The 23547-nt window shown below is 45.4% G+C and overlaps 2 long non-coding RNA genes across 6 annotated transcripts in view; one reads left to right on the forward strand and one right to left on the reverse strand.

Moving 5' to 3' along the window:
• Positions 1-23547, forward strand: part of LOC135056236 (uncharacterized) — a 421784-nt gene that overhangs the window by 221846 nt on the left and 176391 nt on the right. For all 3 annotated transcript variants that reach the window (XR_010243931.1, XR_010243932.1, XR_010243933.1), the window contains one exon: positions 20823-21006. This is a non-coding gene — a long non-coding RNA (uncharacterized LOC135056236). The remainder of the gene's footprint in view (positions 1-20822; positions 21007-23547) is intronic.
• LOC135056235 (uncharacterized) overlaps positions 16241-23547 on the reverse strand; it is a 236939-nt gene continuing 229632 nt past the window's right edge. For all 3 annotated transcript variants that reach the window (XR_010243929.1, XR_010243928.1, XR_010243930.1), the window contains exon 4: positions 16241-16839. This is a non-coding gene — a long non-coding RNA (uncharacterized LOC135056235). The remainder of the gene's footprint in view (positions 16840-23547) is intronic.

The raw sequence follows: 23547 nt of genomic DNA on the forward strand, positions 1-23547 counted from the left end.
AGGCGTCTCAAACACCGTCAGGGGCTTTAAAATGCCCATTACCTCAGTCGGTCGACACGGACACTGACTCCAGTGTCGACGGTGAAGAAACAAACGTATTTTCCATTAGGGCCACACGTTACATGTTAAGGGCAATGAAGGAGGTGTTACATATTTCTGATACTACAAGTACCACAAAAAAGGATATTATGTGGGGTGTAAAAAAACTACCTGTAGTTTTTCCTGAATCAGATAAATTAAATGAAGTGTGTGATGATGCGTGGGTTTCCCCCGATAGAAAATTATTGGCGTTATACCCTTTCCCGCCAGAAGTTAGGGCGCGTTGGGAAACACCCCCTAGGGTGGATAAGGCGCTCACACGCTTATCAAAACAAGTGGCGTTACCGTCTCCAGATACGGCCGCCCTCAAGGAGCCAGCTAATAGGAGGCTGGAAAATATCCTAAAAAGTATATACACACATACTGGTGTTATACTGCGACCAGCGATCGCCTCAGCCTGGATGTACAGCGCTGGGGTGGCTTGGTCGGATTCCCTGACTGAAAATATTGATACCCTTGACAGGGACAGTATTTTATTGACTATAGAGCATTTAAAGGATGCATTTCTATATATGCGAGATGCACAGAGGGATATTTGCACTCTGGCATCAAGAGTAAGTGCGATGTCCATGTCTGCCAGAAGATGTTTATGGACACGACAGTGGTCAGGTGATGCAGATTCCAAACGGCACATGGAAGTATTGCCGTATAAAGGGGAGGAGTTATTTGGGGTCGGTCCATCGGACCTGGTGGCCACGGCAACAGCTGGAAAATCCACCTTTTTTACCCCAAGTCACATCTCAGCAGAAAAAGACACCGTCTTTCAGCCTCAGTCCTTTCGTCCCCATAAGGGCAAGCGGGCAAAAGGCCAGTCATATCTGCCCAGGGGTAGAGGAAAGGGAAGAAGACTGCAGCAGGCAGCCCCTTCCCAGGAACAGAAGCCCTCCACCGCTTCTGCCAAGTCCTCAGCATGACGCTGGGGCCGTACAAGCGGACTCAGGTGCGGTGGGGGGTCGTCTCAAGAGTTTCAGCGCGCAGTGGGCTCACTCGCAAGTAGACCCCTGGATCCTACAAGTAGTATCCCAGGGGTACAGATTGGAAATTCGAGACGTCTCCCCCTCGCGGGTTCCTGAAGTCTGCTTTACCAACGTCTCCCTCCGACAGGGAGGCAGTATTGGAAACAATTCACAAGCTGTATTCCCAGCAGGTGATAATCAAAGTACCCCTCCTACAACAAGGAAAGTGGTATTATTCCACACTATTCGTGGTATTGAAGCCAGACGGCTCGGTGAGATCTATTCTAAATCTGAAATCTTTGAACACTTACATACAAAGGTTCAAATCAAGATGGAGTCACTCAGAGCAGTGATAGCGAACCAGGAAGAAGGGGACTATATGGTGTCCCTGGACATCAAGGATGCTTACCTCCATGTCCCAAATTGCCCTTCTCACCAAGGGTACCTCAGGTTCGTGGTACAGAACTGTCACTATCAGTTTCAGACGCTGCCGTTTGGATTGTCCACGGCACCCCGGGTCTTTACCAAGGTAATGGCCGAAATGATGATTCTTCTTCAAAGAAAAGGCGTCTTAATTATCCCTTACTTGGACGATCTCCTGATAAGGGCAAGGTCCAGAGAACAGTTGGAGGTCGGAGTAGCACTATCTCAAGTAGTTCTACGACAGCACGGGTGGATTCTAAATATTCCAAAATCGCAGCTGATTCCGACGACACGTCTGCTGTTCCTAGGGATGATTCTGGACACAGTCCAGAAAAAGGTGTTTCTCCCGGAGGAGAAAGCCAGGGAGTTATCCGAGCTAGTCAGGAACCTCCTAGAACCAGGCCAAGTGTCAGTGCATCAATGCACAAGAGTCCTGGGAAAAATGGTGGCTTCTTACGAAGCGATTCCATTCGGCAGATTTCACGCAAGAATTTTTCAGTGGGATCTGCTGGACGAATGGTCCGGATCGCATCTTCAGATGCATCAGCGGATAATCCTGTCTCCAAGGACAAGGGTGTCTCTTCTGTGGTGGCTGCAGAGTGCTCATCTACTAGAGGGCAGCAGATTCGGCATTCAGGACTGGGTCCTGGTGACCACGGATGCCAGCCTGAGAGGCTGGGGAGCAGTCACACAGGGAAGAAATTTCCAAGGAGTGTGGTCAAGTCTGGAGACTTCTCTCCACATAAATATACTGGAGCTAAGGGCAATTTACAATGCTCTGAGCCTAGGAAGACCTCTGCTTCAAAGTCAACCGGTGCTGATCCAGTCGGACAACATCACGGCAGTCGCCCACGTAAACAGACAGGGCGGCACAAGAAGCAGGAGGGCAATGGCAGCAAGGATTCTTCGCTGGGCGAAAAATCATGTGATAACACTGTCAGCGGTGTTCATTCCGGGAGTGGACAACTGGGAAGCAGACTTCCTCAGCAGGCACGACCTCCACCCGGGAGAGTGGGGACTTCATCTGGAAGTCTTCCACATGATTGTGAACCGTTGGGAAAGACCAAAGGTGGACATGATGGCGTCCCGTCTGAACAAAAAACTGGACAGGTATTGCGCCAGGTCAAGACACCCTCAGGCAATAGCTGGGACGCTCTGGTAACACCGTGGGTGTACCAGTCGGTGTATGTGTTCCCTCCTCTGCCTCTCATACCCAAGGTACTGAGAATTATAAGACGGAGAGGAGTAAGAACTATACTCGTGGCTCTGGATTGGCCAAGAAGGACTTGGTACCCGGAACTTCAAGAGATACTAAGAAGGGACTTGCTTCAGCAAGGATCATGTCTGGTCCAAGACTTACCACGGCTGCGTTTGACGGCATGGCGGTTGAACGCCGGATCCTAAGGGAAAAAGGCATTCCGGAAGAGGTCATCCCTACCCTGGTCAGAGCCAGGAAGGAGGTGACCGCACAACATTATCACCGCATTTGGCGAAAATATGTTGCATGGTGTGAGGCCAGGAAGGCCCCCACGGAGGAATTTCAACTCGGTCGATTCCTGCATTTCCTGCAAACAGGAGTGTCTATGGGCCTCAAATTGGGGTCCATTAAGGTTCAAATTTCGGCCCTTTCGATTTTCTTCCAGAAAGAATTGGCTTCAGTTCCTGAAGTCCAGAAGTTTGTCAAGGGAGTACTGCATATACAACCCCCTTTTGTGCCTCCAGTGGCACTGTGGGATCTCAACGTAGTTCTGGGATTCCTCAAATCACATTGGTTTAAACCGCTCAAATCTGTGGATTTGAAATATCTCACATGGAAAGTGACCATGCTGTTGGCCCTGGCCTCGGCCAGGCGAGTGTCAGAATTGGCGGCTTTGTCTCACAAAAGCCCATATCTGATTGTCCATTCGGACAGGGCAGAGCTGCGGTCTCGTCCCCAGTTTCTCCCTAAGGTGGTGTCAGCGTTTCACCTGAACCAGCTTATTGTGGTACCTGCGGCTACTAGGGACTTGGAGGACTCCAAGTTGCTAGATGTTGTCAGGGCCCTGAAAATATATGTTTCCAGGACGGCTGGAGTCAGGAAAACTGACTTGCTGTTATCCTGTATGCACCCAACAAACGGGGTGCTCTTGCTTCTAAGCAGACGATTGCTAATTGGATGTGTAGTACAATTCAGCTTGCACATTCTGTGGCAGGCCTGCCACAGCCAAAATATGTAAATGCCCATTCCACAAGGAAGGTGGGCTCATCTTGGGCGGCTGCCCGAGGGGTCTCGGCTTTACAACTTTGCCGAGCTGCTACTTGGTCAGGGGCAAACACGTTTGCAAAATTCTACAAATTTGATACCCTGGCTGAGGAGGACCTGGAGTTCTCTCATTCGGTGCTGCAGAGTCATCCGCACTCTCCCGCCCGTTTGGGAGCTTTGGTATTATCCCCATGGTCCTTACGGAGTCCCCAGCATCCACTTAGGACGTCAGAGAAAATGAGAATTTACTTACCGATAATTCTATTTCTCGTAGTCCGTAGTGGATGCTGGGCGCCCATCCCAAGTGCGGATTGTCTGCAATACTTGTACATAGTTATTGTTACAAAAATCGGGTTATTATTGTTGTGAGCCATCTTTTCAGAGGCTCCGCTGTTATCATGCTGTTAACTGGGTTCAGATCACAAGTTGTACAGTGTGATTGGTGTGGCTGGTATGAGTCTTACCCGGGATTCAAAATCCTTCCTTATTGTGTACGCTCGTCCGGGCACAGTATCCTAACTGAGGCTTGGAGGAGGGTCATAGGGGGAGGAGCCAGTGCACACCACCTGATCCTAAAGCTTTTACTTTTGTGCCCTGTCTCCTGCGGAGCCGCTGTTCCCCATGGTCCTTACGGAGTCCCCAGCATCCACTACGGACTACGAGAAATAGAATTATCGGTAAGTAAATTCTTATTTTCAGCTTAGTAAAGAAAAGAAAACATCTGTAGATGTCATCACATTAATTCAAGTAGGGGATTGCGGACAGCATCCCAACTGTCTGAATCCCAAAGGTCAGGATGCCGGCAGCAGGATCCCAACGGTAAAAATGATGTACATTTTTGGTAAGTATTTTAAGGCTAGCTCTCACAAAACCCACCCTACCCCACCCCTCTCACCCACCCCACCTCACCGACCCCACCGCCTAACCCCAACCCTACCATCCCGCAGTCTAAACCTTACCCCAATTCTTACCATTTGAACTTGTTGGCATGATGACCCATCGGGAGCCCATTGCCAGTATTGTGAGCATCAGGATTCTGACTACATCCCAAAGTAGGATCAACAAATAGCAATTGGTATTTTATATGTACTTGTTACTCTTAGGTAAGGAATGCTAATTTGCAGTATTTTTGGAGATTTTCCCTCCTGAATGAAGCAGCACATTTGTTGGAAACCGCATTAGATAATAATGGTGGTCATTCCAAGTTGTTCGCTCGCTAGCTGCAAACGCTAGGCCGCCGCCCTCTGGGAGTGTATCTTAGCTTAGCAGAATAGCGAACGAAAGGTTAGCAGAACTGCTACTAAATAATTCCCTGCAGTTTCTGAGTAGCTCCAGACCTACTCCTAGATTGCGATCAGCTCAGTCCGTTTAGTTCCTGGTTTGATGTCACAAACACGCCCTGTGTTTGGCCAGCCACTCCCCCGTTTCTCCAGCCACTCCCGCGTTTTTACCTGGCACGCCTGCGTTTTTTTAGCACACTCCCTGAAAACGGCCAGTTTCCGCCCAGAAACACCCACTTCCTGTCAATCATACTACGATCACTCGAACGACTGAAAAACGTCGCTCGAGCTTGTGTAAATCTACAAAGTTTTGTGTGAAAGTACTAAGGGCATGCGCGCTGCCGTACCATGCGCATATTTACAGTTTTTTCACTTGATCGCTGCGCTGCGAAAATCGGCAGCGAGCAAACAACTCGGAATGACCACCAATATTTTAAATGATATCGCTCATTTTCACCCTTAGTGATATTGTTTAAAATATAGGGCCTAATTCAGACCTGATCGCAACAGCAACATTTTTCTCTAATGGGCAAAACCATGTGCACTGCAGGGGGGGGTAGATATAACATGTGCAGAGAGAGTTAGATTTGGGTGGGGTGTGTTCAAACTGAAATCTAAATTGCAGTGTAAAAATAAAGCAGCCAGTATTACCCTACACAGAAAATAAAATAACTCACCCAAATCTAACTCTCTCTGCAAATGTTACATCTGCCCCACCTGCAGTGAACATGGTTTTGCCCATTAGAGAAAGATTTTGCTTTTGCGATCAGATCTGAATTAGGCCCATCACCCAGCGTGGTCGGTGCGTAAAATGAACAACGCGTGCTCCCACGGGTCGTCAACTAGGTTGCCTGTCGCTGCAGCTCAATTCTGGCTACATAGTTGTCGAAACGGTGCATATTGTTCAGTGTGGTCGGTGCATACGATGAGCGATGACATGCAGAACAATCATTTAAATAAATACGCCAAAACCCTAGAGTCAGACAATTTAGGCATATTGGGGGTCATTCCGAGTTGATTATAGCTGTGCTAAATTTAGCACAGCTACAATCATCTTCCCTGACATGCGGGGGAGGGGGGACGCCCAGCACAGGGCTAGTCCGCCCCGCATGTCAGTCCGGCCCCCCACACAAATACAAAAGCATCGCACAGCGGCGAAGCTTTTGTATTTGTGGACTAACTCCCGGCCAGCGCAGCTCCTGCGGATGGACGGGAGTTGATCGTCGCTGGCACTGGCCGCAGCAGCTACGTGAGACGGCATGCAGCCGCCGCGGCCCGCCCCCCCCAACGGTCCGGACCGCGCCCCCTAAACGGCGGCTAAACGCCGCAGTCCAGCCCCCTCCCGCCCTGCGACAGCCTCTGCCTGTCAATCAGGCAGAGGCTATCGCTACTGAACGACGGCCTTCGGCATGCGCAATTCCGACCCGATCTCTGCGCTGCTGTAAACTGCAGCGCGCGATTGGGTCAGAATGACCCCCATTGTTCAGTTGTTCATGAAATCGCTCTACCATCCCGCAGTCTAAACCTTACCCTAATTCTTACCATTTGAACTTGTTGGCATGATGACCCATCGGGAGCCCATTGCCAGTATTGTGAGCATATGGATTCTGACCATCAGGATTCTGACTACATCCCAAAGTAGGATCAACAAATAGCAATTAGTATTTTATATGTACTTGTTACTCTTAGGTAAGGAATGCTAATTTGCCGTATCTTTGGAGATTTTCCCTCCTGAATGAAGCAGCACATTTGTTGGAAACCGCATTAGATAATAATGGTGGTCATTCCGAGTTGTTCGCTCGCTAGCTGCTTTTAGCAGCATTGCACACGCTAGGCGCCGCCGTCTGGGAGTGTATCTTAGCTTAGCAGAATAGCGAACGAAAGATTAGCAGAACTGCTAATAAATACTTCCTTGCAGTTGCTGAGTAGCTGCAGACCTACTCCTAGATTGTGATCAGCTTAGTCCGTTTAGTTCCTGGTTTGACGTCACAAACACGCCCTGCGTTTGGCCAGCCACTCCCCCGTTTCTCCAGACACTCCCGCGTTTTTCCCTGACACGCCTGCGTTTTTTAGCACACTCCCGGAAAACGCTCAGTTACCACCCAGAAACGCCTCTTTCCTGTCAATCCTTCACCAATCAGCAGTGCGACTGAAAAACGCCGCACGAACACCAGCAAATCTAAGTTTTGTGTTAAATACCTTAGCGCATGCGCTCTGCGTACCATGCGCATTTAGCAACAAATCGCAGCATAGCGAAAATCGGCAACGAGCTAACAACTCAGAATGACCACCAATATACAGTAGTGTGTCACTAGAACATGTTTTGTCTGCTTACGACAATCATTTTGATACTTAACTGCTTCTGGCCACAATCCTGCTCCTGTTGGGGTGCATCTTGAATGTTTGCTTTTCAAAAATCCCGAACCTAAAGGGTCTCACAAATAAGATAATTTGGCCCAGATTTATCAAGCCTTGGAGAGTGATAAATTGCACGGTGATATGATAGTACCAACCAATCGGCACCTAACTGTCATTTTTCAAACTTAGGGCTCTATTTACTAAGCCTTGGATGGAGATAAAGGGGGTCATTTAGACCTGATCGCTCGCTAGGGGTTTTTTGCACTGCTGCGAGCATATAGTCGCCGCCCATAGGTGAGTGTATTTTCGCTTTGCAAGTGTGCGATCGCATGTGCAGCCGGGCGGTACAAAAAAGTTTTGTGTAGTTTCTGAGTAGCCCAGGACTTGCTCAGCCGCTGCGATCACTTCAGCCTGTCCGGGACCGGAATTGCCGTCAGACACCTGCCCTGCAAACGCTTGGACACGCCTGCGTTTTTCTAACCACTCCCTGAAAAAGATCAGTTGACACCCACAAACGCCATCTATCTGTCAATCTCCTTGCGATCGGCTGTGCAAACGGATTCTCCGTACAATCCATCGCTGGGCAACGTTTTGTACTTGTACGACGCACCTGTGCATTGTGGTGCATGCGCAGTTCGGACCTGATTGCAGCACAGCGAAAAAACGTAGCGTGTACGGAGATAAAGTACCAGCCAATCAGCTCTTAACTGTCATTTTTCAAACACAGCTTGTGAAATGGCAGTTAGGAGCCGATTGGCTGGTACTTTATCTCCATCCAAGGCTTAGTAAATAGACCTCACAGTCTGTAACATGGCAGTTAGGAGCTGATTGCTTGGTACGTTATCACTGCGCAATGTATCACTCTCCAAGGCTTGATAAATCTGGGCCTTTGTTTTTAGAAAAGAAAAGGTGGACGGTCTTGTATTATATGTTTCTTTTTGGATCAACTACTCTTACTAGGTTGATTATGCAGGACTTGTCTTAGGAGAAGGAATCCTAGCAGTTGGTAAGAGAATCATCAGGTCACGCTCAACCGCCCCTCTCAGTACCATGGACAGAGAACAGGACATGGAAGCAAATATAATGAAGGGCAAAAGCTGTCGCTATAGAATGGGGCTCTAAAGTGTGCTAATTACTAGAAAATAAATATATTTATAAATCATTTGTCCAGTACTAGAGTCTGACAACCTGTGGCTGTGTAACTGTTGCAAAAATGAAAGGCTGGCAGGATTTGCTTAGTCTTATAGTTCCACTACAGCTGCAGAGTAATGAATTGCTTTGAAATCGTAATTATATCACTAAATGATATATTTTAGTCCATAGTCTAAAACAGTGGTTCCCAAACTTTTTGGAATCACGGCGCCCTAGAGTGTCAGAATTACTTTCACAACACCCCTAGGCTAAAAGTTTCTTATTGAGAAATTTGGAAAAAAATTAAATTAAGTAAATTGTGTTTACTGTATACTAGGTGATTCATTGCGCCCTACGGGCGCTCTTCAAACCGCCGTAAGGGGCTACACCCCCTTAACCCTTGCACGCCCTTGTGGCGTGCAATATTTGTATTATATGGAGTATTACCTCCAATCGTAATTGTATGAGTGGTTAAATATTACACGGACAAAGGGCGTGCGATGGTTAAGGGGCCGTAGCCCCTTGCAACAGCATGAACAGTGCACGCAGGGCCTGGTGAATCACCTAGTAGTTGCTGTGGTTGGGGGAGTGGCTGGTGCGGGGAAGACGCGGATGGGGATCCGGTGGTGCCGCGGGTGGGGGAGGGGCGGTTTCGGGGGTGCCACGGGTAGGAGAGGGGCGGGTGGGGGTCCGGTGCCACTGCGGGTGGGGGAGGAGCGGTTGAGGGGGTGCCTCAGGTGGGAGAGGGGTGGTTGCGGTGGTGCCACAGGTGGGGGAGGGGGTGGTGGGGGAGGGGGTCCAGAGCCACCGCGGGTGGTGGAGGGTGTGTGTGTGAGGGTGCCGCAGATGGGGCATGGAGGTACTGTGAGTGGGGGAGGGGCGGGTAATGCTTCTCATGCTTCTCCTTCTGGAAGCAGGTAAGCTGCTGTCCTCCCTTTGGCAGTGGCTCTCCCAGAGACTCACACAGCAGCCAAGCAGCCAGTCACTATTGTAAGTGCCGGTGTCCCAACGCTCCACATTACAGGGAAGAAGATGCACTCAATAAACTACAGCTCCCAGCAGGCCTTAGCGCCGGAATGCTTTGGCGCTAAGGGCTGCTGGGAGCTGTAGTTTATTTAGTGCGTATACTTCCCTGTAATGCGGTGCGTTGGGACACCGGCGCTAACCATAGTGACTGGCTGTCAGAACTGACTGGCTGAATCAATGTAAAAGGTGAGAATGCTGTGCAGTGTAAGTGACACTGCACACCCACTGCACTGCATAGCACTGTCACCTTTTATCATTGATTCAGCGTCCAGACATTACCCTCCACGATATCACCCACTCTATCCGTTACATTAGCCATCTCGGGGCTTCCAGGACGGCAGGCCAGGTGCTGTGTTGCAGAGTCAGGTCCTCTGGTGATCTGGGCGCTGCTGTGGCGGGGAGGCACTTCTGTGACATCACGTGCAGAGGAGGCTCCAGGGCTCAGAAAGTATGCGGCGCAGGGATGGCTATGAAAGCCTTCTGCTGTGCCGCTTTCATACACATCTATGCCGGTGTCTGCAACGGTTTTTGTTCCACCTGCGCCGCGGCTAGGGAGTGGGGAATGTTGATGCCGGAGGGGGCAGGGGGACTGGCAGCAGGACATAGGACGCTGCAGTAAAAGGATTTTTCTTCCCCCTATCTACAGTGCAGAGACTTGCTGCAGATGCAGTGGCATACCCTCCAGCTGTACCTTTTTGGCAGGTACAGTACCTCTTTTTTATGGTCTGTACCAATTTTTGGCTCTCCAAACTTCCATTGAAAGTATAGGAAAAGGGGCGTGGTCATGCCACTTTATCCATGACCACGCCCCCTTTTCGAATTTGTACCGATTTTTATGTGTAAATTGTTGGAGGGTATGTTGCTGCAGATGCAGTGGGCCTATTTTGGGGTGCGGACCTGGAGCTCCAGCTCCATCAGCCCCATTGTTAATCCTGCTATGGGAACACACAGCAGCCAAAGGGCAGAGCCTCCCATTGGATGTCAGCTGTGTGGGAGGGTGTTTCTCGCCCAATCAGCTGTGGACTGGGTGTGATGAACCTGCTGCTAACCCAATGAGAGCTCCTAGCCACGGCCCACCGTTAGCCACACAGTCACAGAGTGACAGATCTGGGCTATTATACAGGAGATGTCACTTTTAGGTTCAATTATGTGGTGAGCTATAAGATTTGCTTCTGTTTGTCCACATATTTTATGATTGGAAGCCATAAGCACTAGTTTTGCCCATTACATTGCCAATAAATAGTTAAAATTGGTCATGGACCACCAACCTGAGGCACCCTTGCAAGTGTCCCGCGGCGCACAGTTTAAGAAATACTGGACTAAAGCTTATGTGCATTGCATAGAAAAGAAGTAAAAGTGTAATCGTAAATTAGGTTGCTATGTTTTTACATCCTTATTTAATGCAAATACTTTCAAGGAGCAAACTGTGCTTTATAAAGTACTCCAGCTGTAGAGTGTTGCAGAGTATGTAACTGAAGAGTAGAGGATTAGTATCATCAAAGGTTAATTGTACAGTCCCTGTAAGATGTCATTTCAGAGATCTTATACACTACAGTTGTGAGTGAAGCTTGATGTTTACTGCTCTCTGCACTCTGTGCTGCTTTGTTTATTTAGCAGAATACAGGCGGTGGTTCAGGTGTGCTGGAATGGTAGAAAGAGCTAGAAGTGAACCTTTAAGCAGTGCCCCCCTCCACCTCCTTGCACACTCTTATCTGAGGCTCAAGGCGCCAGGCGTGGAGGAACGCACAAAAGCAAGAGTGAAAAATCAGAGAGTGGCCAACCGACAACTAATATTTGACTTTGTGAAAAGTAAACTAATAAAAAGCCTCCCAGGTCTGCACCACACGTGTTTACCGAAACCTTTGCCTGGTTTGACTAATGTACTGTGTGGAAACCACACGTCACTGCCTGGGTGAAAACAGCAAATTATGAGAAGTGGCAATATAGACATGACTGCTTCACACTAATAGAAGTAATTATTGCAGATTAACGTGCAGTATTTGTGTCTTGTGTAAACTGGGACTCTAACTGTGTCACTGCTTTTCTATCGTTTTACTTCATTATAAAGTCATTCCAGATAAATTGAAACTTGAAGTTGGTCTGTCACCTAAACACAGAGGTGTTAGCTGAACAAATATCCTTCAATTTACGTGTAACTAGTGAGATTATTGAGATATAAGGCACAAAGTGATGTCTTTAGTTCATTGTGTACTGATAACCAGATACTCCGAGTGGAATTCATAAACATACAGATGTGTCCTTACAGGGGTGAATTGACCATAGGGCTCACAGAGAAGCTCTGAAGGAGCACCTGCATGTATAGCAGCACCTGTGTGGGTCACAAAGGGACCCAACTGTGACCACTGCTCCTCCAACGGAGCTGAATCTCATGAGTCTGACCCTGACCCACCAGCCGTTGTCACACATTGTAGCTGGAGCCCTGTCAATTCACGGCGAACTCACACACATATACACACACCACTGCGCATAGTCATTCAGACTGCGATCGCTGCTTCTGCAGTGATGCAGTCTGAATTACCCCCTCAATTTGAATAGAATTAGACTTGGAGTCAAGGTAGTAAGCTAAACATTGCAAAATATTGCTTCATGATACATTCCCATGTTGCTTACTACACATTAATAGTGTTTATCTAAATCAGAAAAGGTGGGTAACGAATATCAAAGCATATTGCGATTTAAGAAGCACATTTATAATGGTCACATGTATACACACATGTGCATACACATACACCCGTAGTTAAGCGGCTACCTTCAGATGATAAGAAGGAAAAAAAGGGGGGGAGAGGCGGGATATGCATACATTATAGTTACAATTAATGCACACTGCACACTTCCAGCAGTAGAGATTATGCAACATAATGTGCCATGGGTTCACTTCCGTCGAGTAAGGAGACTCAAGCCATTTACCCCAGATATCGAAAATACTTTTTTTCCCCCTTCATACCTACGGTATACAAATTTCTCATGAGCTGCCGTTTTATTAACTAGGGATATCCAAGCTTTTAATACCGGGGTTTCACTGGCAAGCCAGAGTCTGGCATTACATACCTTAGCCAATCCACATAAATTTATGATATAATGTCTACTAGGAGTGTCAAGAGTCTTCTCCTCCACAGCAGATAGAACACAAACCACAGGCGTAAAGACAGAAGAAGGAATTCCAGTTTTCACCAACGTATTAATAACACCACTCCAAAATATTGCATAGCCAAATTATGTGGCAAAAATCCTTTCTAGAAGCTGCAGTATATCCAGAATAAATAAATTATATATTGGAGATCCCCTGAAGAGTCAGCGCCTTTTTTTATCAGCATCTAGGCTCCCACACTTAGGACACTTTGTGGTGTGGCTACCTCCAATTTGAAACAATCTCATTGGTGTCATATATACTCTATGGATTACAAATAATTGTATTTGCTGGTACCTAATGGTGGTAGTGGAGAATCGAGGAGAGCCTAAGGCACATTCCCATGCATCATCGTGATTGATCCCAGATCTAACTCCCATGTACTTCTAAGAGAAGACAATGGGTGAGAATAATGGGTTTTAAGTATATTCATATAAATACGCAATCAGCAATAGTTGGAGGGGCATTAGTAAACTGTGCATTAATAGCATGTCTCAATTGCAAAAATCAAAAAAAGTAAGATAAGGGTACACTGTAGTCTTGCTGGAGTTGTTGAAATGATTTAAATGCATCACTATTATATAAATGGCCAAAAGATATTATACCCCACCTCTCCCACACCTCCCTCATGTAATTTTTTTGTATATTTACAGTTTGTGGTGTTTCATTGTTTTCATTTGGTTTTCCACACTGTGGAAGTGTGTGTCCTGATAGTAACAAATGAATCTGGAAGTTATAGAAATTGTTTACAATTGTAAACACTATGTTGCCTCATTCATTAGTAGACCAAATACTGTATATCTCCTTAGGCAGATGAACAATAAACTATACACTCTGTACTAATGTACAATACAAAGGTCAAAAGGTATACACGTTTACGGCTGTTGACATACAATCTGTGCAATAATTCACATATATGTGCAACAAAGTAATTCTGAGAGGGCAATACTCTGAAAATTATCAACATCCAAAAAGTGTTGAGAAGTCAAGTAATGAGGTTCTTAACAGGTTTGCAGGTGGGTATATTCAGTATTCCTCCATTGAGTAACATAAGCAGAGGGATCTTATATCAACTTTGCTGTCAATATGTCCACTTCACATATATGCTCTGTATGGCTTGCATGGAGTCAATTCCATGTAGAGATTGTATGGACCAGTTTTCATCTCCTCTTCCTACAGTATGCACAATTCAAATATTATGGTAGAAAGCAGAAACTGAATCAACAGTGACCTATTTAAGCTTTTTAGGATCCTCATAAAACTCAGAATTTTAGGCTCTAGAATCCAAGAATAACATTTTCAAAATGTTCTCCGGAGCCACGTCTTTAATATAAGGAATGTTTAAAACACACATACTTTTTAACTCATCTCCTCCCAGAGGAAAGAGACCACCACAAATAAACATTGTTTGTCAAACTGTGGGGAAGAGGAGGTGAATTAAAACTACTGGGCACCAATGGATGGCCAAGACCCATTTCCATGATAATACTGTATGAATTTAGGGAACATGTGTACCACAGGCAAAGACAGGGGGGGTTTCCAGTTGCCTAAAAATTCCCCTCGCTAGCCAACACCATGACCACTATAGCAATTTTATATAATACAGTTTACTACATGTTTTAAATATCTTCTCAGTATTACAAATAAAATAATTAGCAACACCAGTAGAACTTTTAAAATGTGTCAGCCAGTAATTAACACACGTGTGTGCACCAACTAGGAGATCTGTAAAACATGAACTGTTAGGGGTGCTCTGCTATAGACCATCTATAGGGTTGATTAATAATAATAATGTAATGTGTACATATATGTCCAGGGCAGTTTCTAGGTTCTTCTGCCACTTCCCCAGACTTGCTCTATTGCTCTGGATTGATGTCCACATCTGATACTCAGCATGATGTCCCTACTACCACATGTAATGGCTTACTGTGATTGCTGGCCCTGAATATGTCGGAATTATGACATACAGTACATTGCACTTTGTATGATGCATGTTATAGCTGCTTCATGCTAATTATGCTCTCTTCATGGACTGGCCACATGCACGCTAACATCAAGCAGTTGGAAACCACTGTCTAGAAACCCTGCTTTTGCCACTGTATAATACTATAAGATAAAATCATAGTAATATTTGCTTGCTGTAGGTCAACTGATTCAACTATTTTGTCAGCAATGATGTGTAATCCAGAAAGTGGGGATATTTTAGACATGCCAGACCAGCAAACAGTCTTTAATGGTTTTAAGTACTGTCATTTGGGAAGAAGTACTGTTATTTTACAGTATATTTGCAAAGTTTCTTGATTTCTTGAAGATGTGTGTCAACATGCAACAACCTAGAACCCATGTTTGGGTTACAACTATGCTGGGACTAAGTTTTTTGAGACTGAGAGATGGTGATTATGAATACAATGTAGTTACCGGCACCAGAGTTATTCTAGACTGTGTGCGTGAATTTATTTTGATGCAATGCAAATAACATATTGTTTGGTCTAAAAAAGTTATGTAGAATATGTGTAGAGAAAATTTGATTTGAGAGGGACATGTCCAAACTCAAATCTAAATTGCAGTATAAAAATAACATTGTCCAGCTGTTGCGGGCTACATGCAAAAATATCCTGTATGTAAAAATAAACAATCTATTTGCACCCCTTGCATTGCAATATGGTTTGTCTAAGTGCCCAGTTACTTGATAATTTTTGCTTTACTCCAGACTCAGGTGTAAATTTACTAAAGCTTCGAAAACAGAGAATTGGTGATGTTGCCCATAGCAACCAATCAGATGCAGTCTATTATTTCTAAAAGGCAATAGAGAAATGATAGACAGCATCCGAGTTTTAGAAGCTTCAGTAAATTTACCCCTCATAGTCTGGTCCATAGCATACCTTCCAAAGTACTGATTTCAGAAGAACAGTCCTACATTTCGGGCACTGCCCACACTCCCACCCCTAGTTGGTGGGAAAACTGGGGCGGGGGACTCTTCCACCACTGATAGTCTACATAGCAGAGCAGCGGTGAATGGATGGATGAAGCACACGCACTATACCGGAAGAGCATGACAAGAGACAAGTGTGAAACACTATCATGCCAGCAAAATATCATCCACTTTTGCCATTTGTGCATTTAAGGAGTCCCGGGACTAGGTTTTAAAATGTTGGGAGGTATGCCATAGTGTTCATACAGTAAATTGCCCACAGAGAAAATAATAGAACCACTTATTAACTTGTTATATTAGATGTGTTCAGTGAGGTTTTCCCAACTATTTCTTGTAAGCTGATTCTGGACTTGCTGCACTTTGGTTGTAGACCAGGAGATCTTCAGGGAGCATTTCAGAGCTGGTGAATAGGATAGTGTGCAATACTGTACTTTACTTTTTTGTTGCTGTGTTTGTGTGTTTTGTTAGCACTATTTAAAATTTGCTTTGCTGTACTTCTTAAGAGTAGAAATACCACTGGAAAGCTGACCAAAGGCTGGACATCCACATTTATAAGTAGGTGTGCCTATGTTTGCACCAAATACACACACATATACAGTACAAGTTCATGATCTCTTATCTAGAAACCCAGAAACCACAAAGGAAAACGTTTCATATATAACTTTTATTTATAATTGTAGAAAGATACAGTTTCTGCATTTCTTTTCTTAGGTAATGTTATATATTTTGTTTCATACACCTGTTTCCATTAAAACAATACCCAAAATATTGACTCCCTCTTGTTTGCAAAGTGCTCTTGTTTGTTTGCAGAGTAATGGGTTGAACCATATGACTGCTTTTATATTTTCATTATTTATTTAGGTATATTTGTTAATTTACGAGTTGTTCATTAAAATTAGTAAGAGATGTAGCCAGTTATTGTAGTAATGGTCTCCAGGTGCAAAACTCTGTATTAATCTTCTAGTTCCATTTTGGTTCAAAGGTTGATAGACTTCTCCGACTGAAACTCCATAGCTTGATTAAACTGTTTCTATCCAGTCATTTTACTTCCAGGAAGTAGATTTTCTGACATTAGAAAAATACATAGCCCTGTATGCTTGGTAATTGTACAATTTTCATCTGCAGGTATTCGTTATTTCATCCAATGTTATCAGTGTTCTCGTAAAGCTCCAAATAGTCCAGTCAGTTTTAGGATGACTTGGGTACTAGATTGTAGGATTCATTCTCCAGTTGGTGTCTTTAACCTGGGCAATAAAAAGAGAGATACATAGTCAGATAAGAATAGTAGGATCTTTAGGTTGTAGCCATTTTAACTGTGGCATGGGCTGCCTTTAAACCAGTACTAATAAAATACTATACATAAATCAGGTGTCTGTCTGCTTTGCGTAACTGCCCTGTATTACATAGATCAAATATCTTCTGCATTTCTGTACTGTCATAATATATTAACCGATGACCACAACAGCTGGATTGTGCTGTAAATGCGTCTTATGGGAAGCCCATTTTTTCAATTATTGATCACTCATTCCTTTAACAATTGATCAGATGCTCCCATGGGACCTTACAGTTCAAGGATCCCTTTAAGATTGGATTGGGGCTGGGAGACCGGCGCTTGGCATTCCGGCAGTCAGCATACCAACCCCCGGGATCCGGCAGCAGAATGCCGGCAGGAGGGGGGGGGGGGGGGGGGGCAGCGCAACAAAGCCCCTCGCAGGCTTGCTGCGCTCGCCACAGGTTCTATTCCCACTCGATGGGTGTTGTGGACACCCACGAGTGGGAATAGTCCCTGTAGGTCAGCATTCTGTCTGCCAGCATTTTGATTGTTCGGGATCCCGGCGTCGGCATGGTGAATCCCAAGCGGCGATCACATGACCGCATCCCTTAAGATCACCATCCTGGCATCTGAGCCTGGAGCAGCTTTCATAATCCCGCAAACTCATCCATGGAATTGCGGTGGATAACAAAAGCTGTGGCCCAATCAGATAGCAAAGGAGAAAGGATAATTTGCAAAAACTATTAAAAAACAACAGCATGTTTCTGTATTGAAGGGGAAATATGAAATAAATGGCACTGCCTGTGTAAGAGAATAGGAGACAAATATGTGTACTTTTTCCACAACCTTGTCACACTGCATATGTCTTCTTTTAGCTATGAATATTATATGCAAGATAATTAACGCCTATGATACCGCAGATGTCATTATTACTTAAATATCAAGCTTTATAACTGAGACAAGCTGTTGTTTTTATTTTTTTTATTATTTCTTTTTTTGTTAAAAGTGCACTTGGGGTCCATCGAAAGGTATCAGAAAACCGCAAAACATAGAGTGGTTGGAATAAAGCCTACACATCATAAGGGTGGTTTAGAAAGAGACAAGAGGCCAGCCCTCAGCCTGACAGCACATACAAAGGAAAAGAATCCCAAGTAAACAAGGAAATTAAAAATGCTTCCTACCGGTTGCCAGGAAACCAGGGTACTTGGCTAAAGATTGTACTTGAAGTGTGTGCTCTTACAGGACTGGTATAGCAACTTAGACTCCAATATAACTGAAACACATTGCCATGCAGTGACCAGGATGTATTAATCAGGGTTTTTGTTGTATCTCATACTATTGTGTTGGCATTAGAATTAGATATTATCATTACCTTCACATTCTCTATACAAATTGTCAAGCATAACTAATCAGCATTGAAGTTAAAGAGCAAGTATAGCTACTATTTGCCTTTATATATATATATATATATATATATATATATACACACCAGTGTCTACACCAGAAAGAACAAGGCGGCACTCCCAAGGTTGAAATCAAGCTGGTGTATTAAAGAATCATCAGTGTCAAAATCAGCGTCAATGTTTCAAGGCTGGCAGGCCTTTTCGTCAGGACGTATAACCAAGTGAAAAACCTAGAACCATAGCTAACAGCTGTGTCAGTCTTACCATAGCTGTTAGCTATGTTTCTAGGTTTTTCACTTGGTAAGACGTCTTGACGAAAAGGCCTGCGAGCCTTGAAACATTGACGCTGATTTTGACACTGATGATTCTTTAATACACCAGCTTGATTTCAACCTTGGGAGTGCCGCCTTGTTCTTTCTGGTAAAGACACTGGTAACTATTGATGATATTTGGGAAGGCTCCCCACCTCTATGCAATTTTTATCCTGAGTGCCAAGCTACATTGTACTATATATATATATATATATATATATATATATACACACACACATAACTTCCATACCAGGACCCTGGCACTCCGGTCTTAAGTGTCACCTGCTCAGGTGCCTTCCCATCAGTTGTAATCCTGCTATATATCGTCCATGGGTCGGGCGGCACTCAGAGACTTTCACAAACTGGTTAAACTGTGAACAAGCCCCGTGGGGCTATTTTATTGTGACGTTTCGGGGCAAAGATGAGGAAGGGGATCTTTGCCCCGAAACGTCACAATAAAATAGCCCCACGGGGCTTGTTCACAGTTTAACCAGTTTGTGAAAGTCTCTGAGTGCCGCCCAACCCATGGACGATATATATATATATATATATATATATATAAAAGGAGAACTAAGACCCCTTATTTGCGCTATAACCAATGAGCTCAAACCACTGAGAAATACCTCCTGTCAGGAGAGGTACTGGACATAGAATCGAAAAAACAAAGGGGATTCTCTTGGGAGCTTAACCACCACAGATATCTAATACATATGATAAAAATATCGTTTGTTCAAACAACATATTACAATATTGTCATATAAACCTCCTTAGCATGAATAGATGGATCATACATGTTCATTGAATCATACAGTCATTTGCAATAATCTATTATATAGTCACTAGAAGTTCTCAGTTGTTAGGTGAAGTAGTTACTCTTCGACCCGAAATCACAAGTATGATCTATTCATAAATACGTAGAAACCCAGGGTGTGTGTGTGTGTGTGTGTGTGTGTGTGTGTGTGTATATATATATATATATATATATATATATATATAATCTGTGTATTGCTGTATTAAGTAACATCTCTTGCACATTTCTTCTTGTTCACGATTGTACAGCAGGTTGCAATGATAGGGACATACTTTTCTGTGCCAGCATAGATTTCTGGTCTGATCACGAGATACACTCCCTATTGCCCTTCCCTGCTTTTCTCTGATAGCCACTTTTCACTTCCACCTCCAAAACTTATCATCTATAACGTTTGTCTTCAATCTTCATAAATATAATTGGAAAGTTTGAATTTGAAAGTTTGTTAATTACTGGTATTTTAAGCCAATGCTATTTCCGGTGTTCTGCCAACAGGGGTTAAAGTGATGGGGGGGACAGGGACGGGGGACGGATGAGGTGGAACGTCCTCCACAATAATTCCATAACGTGTATAAGCGGTACCACTGTGGTGTAATGTGAATAAGGGACACTGCTGTGTGTCATAAAGTGAATAAGGGACACTACTATATGGTGTAATATGATTATGGGGCGCTACATGCAGTATAATGGGAATAAGATTGTTCTACTGTGTGGCGTAATAGGAGGTAAGATTGTGTGGCCACACCCCTTCCTTGTGAGACCATTTTCTCTTTATAAAGTGTGGGAGGTAATGCACAAATTTATGGTTTGCAAGGGGACGCCGAACAACCTAGCACTGGCCCTGGTTCTGCCTAATGGTAGATGTGTGTGTGTGTGTGTGTGTGTGTGTGTGTGTGTGTGTGTGTGTGTGCGCGCGCGCGGAGGGGTGGGGGTGGTAGGTTGCACAGGAAATGAGTTCTACCACCACTTTAAGCCCTGTCTGACAATATATAAAGAAGAGATGTCAGTGCACTGGATATCATTGATCTCTATAGGAGCTGAGGAGAGGGCCCAGTTGAGGCAACTGTGTGTCTTGCGGATGGCAAGAAGTCTGAGACTGGAGGACAGCTCAGAGAGGACCTGAGGAGGCAGACACCTGAAAAGATGTATGTGTCCAGCTAGAGTCAGAAATGTCTCACTGAGATAAGGACCCAAGAAAAACACAGGTCATATGTTGGTGTAAATAGTTCAGCCCAGGTTATCTGACCAGGGTATGTGCCCCTGGCCATGACCTGTGGTTATCCCTGGTCTGTGCCAGATATGCTGCTGTAAAAAAGGGGGACCCGGGTTACTCTACACTTGTTACAGTATAATAAAGTAAATTCACTGGTAGATGGGAAGCACTCCAGTATGCACCTTAATGAAGTAACAACGTGATGACCCTGTTTTACAGGACAGACACATGTCCAGTGTGAAAGGTGGCGACACAGGATTTTCCCGGAACCAAAGTGTGGAGGGACGTCCTAGAATGGAACCAAACTGACTAGCTGAGAAAGGAACCTCAGAGAGAAAAGTAAGAGTACAGTAGCTGCCCACTTGACAGAGAGCAACAAACAAATAAGCCAGCACTCCCTATGGTAAGTAGGGTTATTGTGTTTTGGGTTTCTTTAAAGACCATGTTACTGTTTTGATGATGATAAAGCTCCATTTGTCAGAAATTTCGATGTTTTGTTGGACACCCATTAATGCACCACAAATAGAGCACCTGGACACAATTCTGTCATGTTTCTGATTCCCCAATGCACTAGCACCATCTTCATTTGATACAACACATAAGATAGCTAAGACCTGAAACTCTTAAAAGCCACAAATCAGAACATTTGAGGCGTATATTGCAAGTAACAGTATTCCTTCCTTGTTCCCAGTGTTGTCTCCTTTTAACTGTAAATGTTAAATAGCACAGGCTCTGTTGAAACAATTGGGTATAAAATATCAAATAAAAGAGCACCAGGTTAGTGTATAAGACACTTCTTACCTACACACCTAGAAACGGACAACAAAGCAACAAAAATTTCTACGGTATGTAGTTAAGTTACCAGCAGTCGGTATACCGGGTGTCGGAATACCGACGCTGGAATTCCGACACCAGTCACAATGGCGGCGCTGGAATTCTGAAATGGACAGGAGGCCGACGTCGGAATTCCAACTGTCTGATTCCCGACCATAAGAAGTATACTGCTACGGTTAGGTTTAGGGCCGGGGAAAGTTTAGGGGAGAGGGGGTGTTATGGTTAGACACCCACGGGGAGGGTTAGGGTGCGGATGAGGGAGGGTTTAGGTTTAGGCTGCGGGTAGAGGGGGTTAGGGTTAGGCAATATAGGGGGAGATTAGGGTTAGGCTGCGGCAAGAGAGTGTTAGGGTTAGGGGGTAGGGGAGAGCGGAAAACAGCCCCAACTCACCCCTGTCGGGATTCCAAACTTTGGTATCCCGGCATCAGTCTCCTCACCGCCGGGATACCAAGCGCTGGCATTTCCTACTGATTCCCTTCCCTCAGCTTGCATCACTTGCTTTTCAATTACACTTTATGCAAATAACTGTTTCTCTGACGTCCTAGTGGATGCTGGGGACTCCGTAAGGACCATGGGGAATAGACGGCTCCGCAGGAGACTGGGCACATCTAAAGAAAGCTTTAGGACTATCTGGTGTGCACTGGCTCCTCCCCTATGACCCTCCTCCAAGCCTCCGTTAGATTTCTGTGCCCGGCTGAGCTGGATGCACACTAGGGGCTCTCCTGAGCTCCTAGGAAGAAAGTATATGTTAGGTTTTTTATTTTCAGTGAGACCTGCTGGCAACAGGCTCACTGCACCGAGGGACTAAGGGGAGAAGAAGCGAACCTACCTAAGTGGTGGTAGCTTGGGCTTCTTAGGCTACTGGACACCATTAGCTCCAGAGGGATCGAACACAGGACCCGACCTCGTCGTCCGTTCCCGGAGCCGCGCCGCCGTCCCCCTTACAGAGCCAGAAGCAAGAAGGTGGTCCGGAAAATCGGCGGCTGAAGACTTCTGTCTTCTCCAAGGTAGCGCACAGCACTGCAGCTGTGCGCCATTGCTCCTCATGCACACCACACACTGCGGTCACTGATGGGTGCAGGGCGCTGGGGGGGGGGGCACCCTGAGCAGCAATATTAACACCTTGGCTGGCGAACTGACACCATATATAGCCCCAGGGGCTATATAGGTGTTTATTAACCCCTGCCAGAACTTTTACAATAGCGGGAGAAAGCCCGCCGAAAAAGGGGCGGAGCCATCTCCCTCAGCACACTGGCGCCATTTTCCCTCACAGCTCTGCTGGAGGGATCGCTCCCTGGCTCTCCCCTGCAGTCCTGCACTACAGAAAAGGGTTAAAAAGAGAGGGGGGGCACAAATTAGGCGCAATATATATATATATATTATGCAGCTATAAGGGAAAACACTCTCTATAGGTGATATCCCTGTGATATATAGCGCTCTGGTGTGTGCTGGCATACTCTCCCTCTGTCTCCCCAAAGGGCTTTGTGGGGTCCTGTCCTCTGTCAGAGCATTCCCTGTGTGTCGGTACTGCTGTGTCGACATGTATGATGAGGATAATGATGTGGAGGCGGAGCAAATGCCTGTGAATGGGATGTCACCCCCTGCGGGGTCGACACCGGTGTGGATGGACATATGGAAGGAATTACGTGACAGTGTCAACTCCTTACATAAAAGGTTTGACGACATAGGACAGCCGGCTGCTCAGCTTGTGCCTGTCCAAGCGTCTCACATGTCATCAGGGGCTCTAAAACGCCCGCTACCTCAGATGGCAGACACAGATGTTGACACGGATACCGACGCCAGTGTCGACGACGATGAGACTAGTGTACCTTCCAATAGGGCCACCCGTTACATGATTGAGGCAATTAAAAATGTATTACACATTTCTGATAATACCCCAGATACCACAAAAAAGGGTATTATGTTTGGTGACAGAAAACTACCAGTAGATTTCCTGCATCTGAGGAATTGATATGAGGTGTGTGAGGAAGCGTGGACTTCCCCCGATAAGAAATTGATAATTTCTAAGCAGCGTACCCTTTTCCGCCAGAGGATAGGTCACGTTGGGAAATAACCCCTAGGGTAGATAAAGCGGTTACACGCTTATTAA

Source organism: Pseudophryne corroboree, chromosome 3 (genome assembly GCF_028390025.1).
Source record: "Pseudophryne corroboree isolate aPseCor3 chromosome 3, aPseCor3.hap2, whole genome shotgun sequence".
Classification (NCBI taxonomy): Eukaryota; Metazoa; Chordata; class Amphibia; order Anura; family Myobatrachidae; genus Pseudophryne; species Pseudophryne corroboree.